We start from the raw sequence: 5,690 nt of genomic DNA on the forward strand, positions 1-5,690 counted from the left end.
AGAACATTGTCTTGGTGCCTCCTGTCTGGGGTTTTGTGGAAGTGTCCCGGGGAGTTGACCTCTGAGGTGTTGTCGTCATAATTTTATTGTTGCAATTCTGGAATACCTGAGTTTAGTACGCTGACATCGAAAATCTCTTTTATGCAGTTCATTGGTGAGATAACCTCGACGCCACCCAGTACTGGGGCGGGAGTTCGGGAGTATCGCCATAACTTGTATAACGGATGCTTTTCGAAGGTTGAGGTAGATGGTTTCCGAAGTTTTTTCTCGGTTATGTGTTGAAGGATGGATACAGCTAGATGTAGGATTTGCTAGTTTGGGTGAGATATTATGCTTCCCCTGTATCCCCAACACCTGATTGCATAACCGGAAAGGTTCGGGAGTTTCATAGATGGGAATTCTAGTAGCTCTAGTTTTTCTTCCACGGATATTGGTTTGAGATTGGGATTTCTTACCGATTATTCGTTCTTGATCCGTACCTTGTTGATTTATTTCTCTACCTTTATTCTAAGTGGCTTCTCAATTTATGGATATGTGACCATTTCAAGAGGAATGCATTCGTTCATTTTGATCGGATGTGAAGACTATATGTTGCAATTGTCATTCCGTTGGATTCAGCTTCGATATGTGTCTATCAATGTGCTAATGGATGTCAACCTCTTCAGGATGGCTCCTCCAACGCGCACGACTCCGAATCCTGATCCGCCACCACCTCCACCTCCTCCGGAGGCATGGCAAGCTGTGATGGCCGCAACGAATGCAAACACACAGTTGATCATGCAAATTCTTCAAGAGCGCAATCAAGGCAACCAAGGGAACCAAGGAAACAATCAGAATCACTTTGCTACACTCAACTAGTTCCTTGCTAACGGGCCAAAGACTTTCAGCGATTGTGTTGAGGCAACCGATGCTGACGATTGGCTTGTGGATCTGTGCAAGCATTTCGAGTGCAGTAACGTTAGGCCTGAGGACTTTGTCAAGTTCGCTTCCTTCCAACTCAAAGATCAAGCTGCAGAATGGTTCCAGCAGTACAAGGATTCCAGAGGTGGACGTGCGATTACTTGGGATGAGTTCCGTCAAGACTTCAAAGCTCATCATATCCCCCAGAGCGTGGTTGAAAGCAAGCGTGAGGAATTCCGCAACCTGAAGCAAGGCTCTTTGTCTGTCTATGACTACAACAAGTTGTTCCAGAAGCTCGCCCGCTTTGGCAAGCAGGACGTCCCTGATGAGAAGAGCATGATATACCAGTTCAGGGGTGGTCTCAGAGAAGAAATTCAGCTAGCTCTTGTTCTCTTCGAGCCCTTGAGATACGATGAGTTCTACAACATGGCACTGAAGCAAGAGGCTGCTCAATTGAGGTGTGATGCTTCCAAGAAGCGAGTCAGAGATGTTACTCCTTCTTCCTCTACTCAAGTGGCCAAGCAGCAGAAGTATTGGCTTCCTCCTCCTCTGTTCCGTCAGTCGTATCAGCAGAAGAGCAAAGGTGGCAGTGGATCTTCCCACCCACCCAACCCTGGCTTTCAGAACAAGACTTCGTCTCAAGCTCCAAGATCGAGTGCTCCGTACCACCGTCCGCTTTCAGAGGTCACGTGCAACAAGTGCCAACAGAAGGGTCACTATGACAACAAGTGTTTCAACCAGAGGCGTCTTCCTCCTCCTCCTCCTGTCAAATCGGCAAGTACAGCTGTGGTCAAGCAAAACCCCAAGCACGCCAAGGTCAACTTGATGAATGCAGCTCAGGCAGAGGATTCATCAGATGTTGTCATGGGTAACCTTCATGTTAATGATATTCCCGCAAGAGTTCTTTTTGACACTGGTGCATCGCATTGTTTCATCTCGACACCTTTTGCATCTAAGCATGATTTTGTTACTCAAGTTTTGCCGAAACCGTTGGCTATTGTCTCTCCTACCCGTCAAATGACATCTCGAGTATGCGTTCCGGATGTTACAATCACTTTGGGTGACTATAAGTTCTTGTCCTCTCCAAATGTTCTTGGTGACTCGGATATTGATCTTATTCTCGGAACGGATTGGCTTTCTAAGCACAAGGCTCAGCTTGATTGTGCAGCCAGGCAGATTCAATTGACTCATTCGTCTGAGGATATAATTGTCTTTGCCGCTCGTGATGATACTATCCGTCTATTTTCTCTCAATGAGAAGGGTGAACTGGATGCTATCTCGCAAATTCCAGTCATTTGCGAATATCAAGACGTCTTTCCAGAAGAGCTTCCAGGAATGCCTCCGCACAGGCCAGTTGAATTCGTTATTGATCTTGAGCCTGGCACGGAACCTGTGTGCAAACGTCCTTACAAGCTCGGACCTGAAGAGTTGAAGGAGCTGAAGAAGCAAATCGATATTCAAGAGAAAATGGGTCTCATCCGGCCTAGTTCTTCTCCGTGGGGTTGTGGTGTTATTTTTGTGAAGAAGAAGGATGGAACGGACCGACTTTGTGTTGATTACCGTCCATTGAACAAGAAGACAACCAAGAACAAATACCCACTTCCCAACATCAATGAGCTGTTCGAACAACTCAAAGGTGCCCAAGTATTCTCCAAGCTTGATCTCCGTATGGGTTATCATCAGATTCGAATCCATGAACAACATATTCCCAAGACGGCTTTCAGGACAAGCTATGGTTCATACGAATACACTGTCATGTCTTTCGGCCTCGTCAACGCTCCTCCGACGTTCTCTCGCATGATGAACTTCATCTTCAACGCCTACACCAATGACTTCGTTTTGTTCTATCTCGACGACATTCTGGTTTTCTCGAAGAACAAGGAAGATCATGCCAAGCACTGCGTTTGGTGCTCGATAAGCTTAGGGAACACCAGTTCTACGCCAAGTTCTCCAAGTGTGAATTTTGGCTCAATGAGGTTCTTTATCTTGGTCATATCATCTCTGCCAAGGGCATTGCCGTGAATCCTGAGAAGGTGTCTGCAATTGTGAATTGGGAACCTCCCCAGAACGTGAAACAACTCCGTAGCTTCCTCGGTCTCGCAAGCTATTGCCGAAGATTCGTTGAAAACTTTTCTAAGATCGCGAAGCCTCTCTCTAATCTTCTCAGAAGCACATCAAGTACGTTTGGTCTCCGGAGTGTGACATTGCTTTCAACACTTTGAAAGAGAAATTGATCACTGCTCCAGTTCTGACTCCGCCCGATGAATCCAAGCCGTACGAGGTCTTTTGGGATGCCTCTCTCCAAGGTCTTGGCACAATATTAATGCAAGAGAAGAAAGTTGTTTCTTATACCTCTCGCCAGTTGAAGCCTAATGAGAAGAACTACCCCACTCATGATCTCGAGTTGGCGGCAGTTGTGCATGCTCTTTTGACTTGGAGACATCTCTTATTGGGAAGAAAAGTGGACATTTTCACTGATCACAAGAGTCTCAAGTACATCTTCACTCAGCCTAATCTCAACCTCAGGCAAACTCGATGGGTCGAAATGATTCAAGAGTATAATCCGAGTATCGAGTATACTCCAGGCAAGGCCAATGTGATTGCTGACGCATTGAGCAGGAAAGCTTATTGCAACAGTCTGATTCTCAAGCCTTATCAACCCGAGCTTTGTGAAGCTTTCCGCAAACTTAATCTGCAAGTTGTTCCTCAAGGTTTCCTCTCCAACCTTCAAGTCTCTCCTACCTTGGAAGACCAGATTCGCCAAGCCCAGCTTCTTGATGCTATGGTGAAAAAGGTGAAGATTGGGATTGCCAAGAGTCAACCCCAATACAAGTGCTACCGCCTTGATGACAAGGACACTCTCTTCTTCGAGGATCGTATTGTTGTACCCAAAGGTGACCTCCGTAAAGTGATCTTGAACGAGGCTCACAATTCTCTCCTCTCCATCCAGCCTAGGAGCACGAAGATGTATCAGGACCTTAAGCAGGCTTATTGGTGGACTCGAATGAAGCGTGAGATTGCTAAATTCATGAATGAATGTGATGTCTGCAGAAGAGTGAACGCAGAACACCAAAGGCCAGCGGGTCTCCTCCAACCTCTTGCCATTCCAGAATGGAAGTTTAACCACATTGAAATGGACTTCGTGACTGGGTTTGCAAAGTCCAAGCGTGGCAATGATGCTATATTGGTTGTCATCGACAAACTCACTAAAGTGGCTCACTTTCTGCCTATCAAAGAGTCGATCACTGCAGCTCAATTGGCGGAACTCTATACCTCTCGGATTGTCCCTTTGCACGGTATTCCACAAGTGATCTCTTTAGACCATGGCAGCATCTTTACATCCAAGTTTTGGTATTCTTTTTAGAAGGCCATGGGCACAAACATCCGCTTCAGCACAGCTTTCCATCCTCAAACTAGCGGTCAAGTCGAGCCTGTCAATCAGATTCTTGAAGATATGCTCAGGGCTTGTGTGATCTCCTTCGGCATGAAGTGGGAGGATTGTCTTCCTTATGCTGTATTCTCCTACAACAACAGTTTTCAAGCAAGTTCGGGCAAGGCCCCATTTGAAATTTTGTATGGCAGGAAGTGCCGTACCCCTCTCAACTGGTCTGAAACCAGTGAACGTCAGCTTTTGGGTAATGACTTAATCACAGAGGTAGAGGAAATGTGCGAAGTCATTCGTGATAACCTCAAAGCAGCCCAATCCCGTCAAAAGAGCTACTATGATAGTAAGCACCATGATTTGGCTTTCGAGATTGGAGATCATGTTTACCTCCGTGTCTCTCCTATGAAAGGTACTCGTCGCTTCGGTATCAAAGGGAAGCTTGCCCCCAGATATGTGGGACCTTTCAAGATTGTCAGCAGGAGAGGCGATCTCGCCTATCAACTCGAGCTTCCTTCAAACTTTGCAAATGTTCATGAAGTGTTCCATGTCTCTCAGCTTCGAAAGTGCTTCAAGACTCCTGACCGCACAGTCAACTTCGAGGACATTGAGCTCCAAGAAGATCGCTCCTATCGTGAGCACCCCATTGCTATTCTCGAAGAGACTGAATGCAAGACTCGCAATAAGTCAATCAAATTTCTCAAAGTCAAGTGGTCACACGATTCCGACCATGAAGCTACCTGGGAACACGAGGATCACCTTCGTTCTGAGTACCCGGCGTTCTTTCAGTCCTAGATCTCGGGACGAGATCCTTTCATAGTGGTGGAGTGTTGTAACACCTCGGATGTAATTTTCCCAATTTGTACTCCAACACTTGCCGTTTCCGGCTTTAAGTTATTTTATTTTCTCGGGTTCGGGTTTTTTGTCTCCGTGTGTTGTTGTCGTTGTCATGCATCTCATATCATGTCATCATGTGCATTGCTTTTGCATACGTGTTCGTCTCATGCATTCGAGCATTTTCCCCGTTGTTCGTTTTGCATTCCGGCGCTTCGTTCTCCTCCGGTGGTCATTTCTACCTTTCTTTCGTGTGTGGGGATTAAACATTTCCATATTGGACAGAGACTTGCCAAGCGGCCTTGGTTTACTACCGGTAGACCGCCTGTCAAGTTTCGTATCATTTGGACTTCGTTTGATACTCCAACGGTTAACCGAGGGTCCGAAAAGGCCTCGTGTGTGTTGCAGCCCAACACCCCTCCATTTTGGCCCAAAACCCACCTAAGCCTTCTCCATCATCTAGATCGTTCGATCACGATCGCGTGGCCGAAAACCGCACCTCATTTGGACTCTCCTAGCTCCTCCTATGCCTATTTAAAGATCCCCCGAAAATCTCCTTCTCCTTCCCCCCCCC

This window comes from Triticum dicoccoides, chromosome 7A (genome assembly GCF_002162155.2).
Source record: "Triticum dicoccoides isolate Atlit2015 ecotype Zavitan chromosome 7A, WEW_v2.0, whole genome shotgun sequence".
NCBI lineage: Eukaryota > Viridiplantae > Streptophyta > Magnoliopsida > Poales > Poaceae > Triticum > Triticum dicoccoides.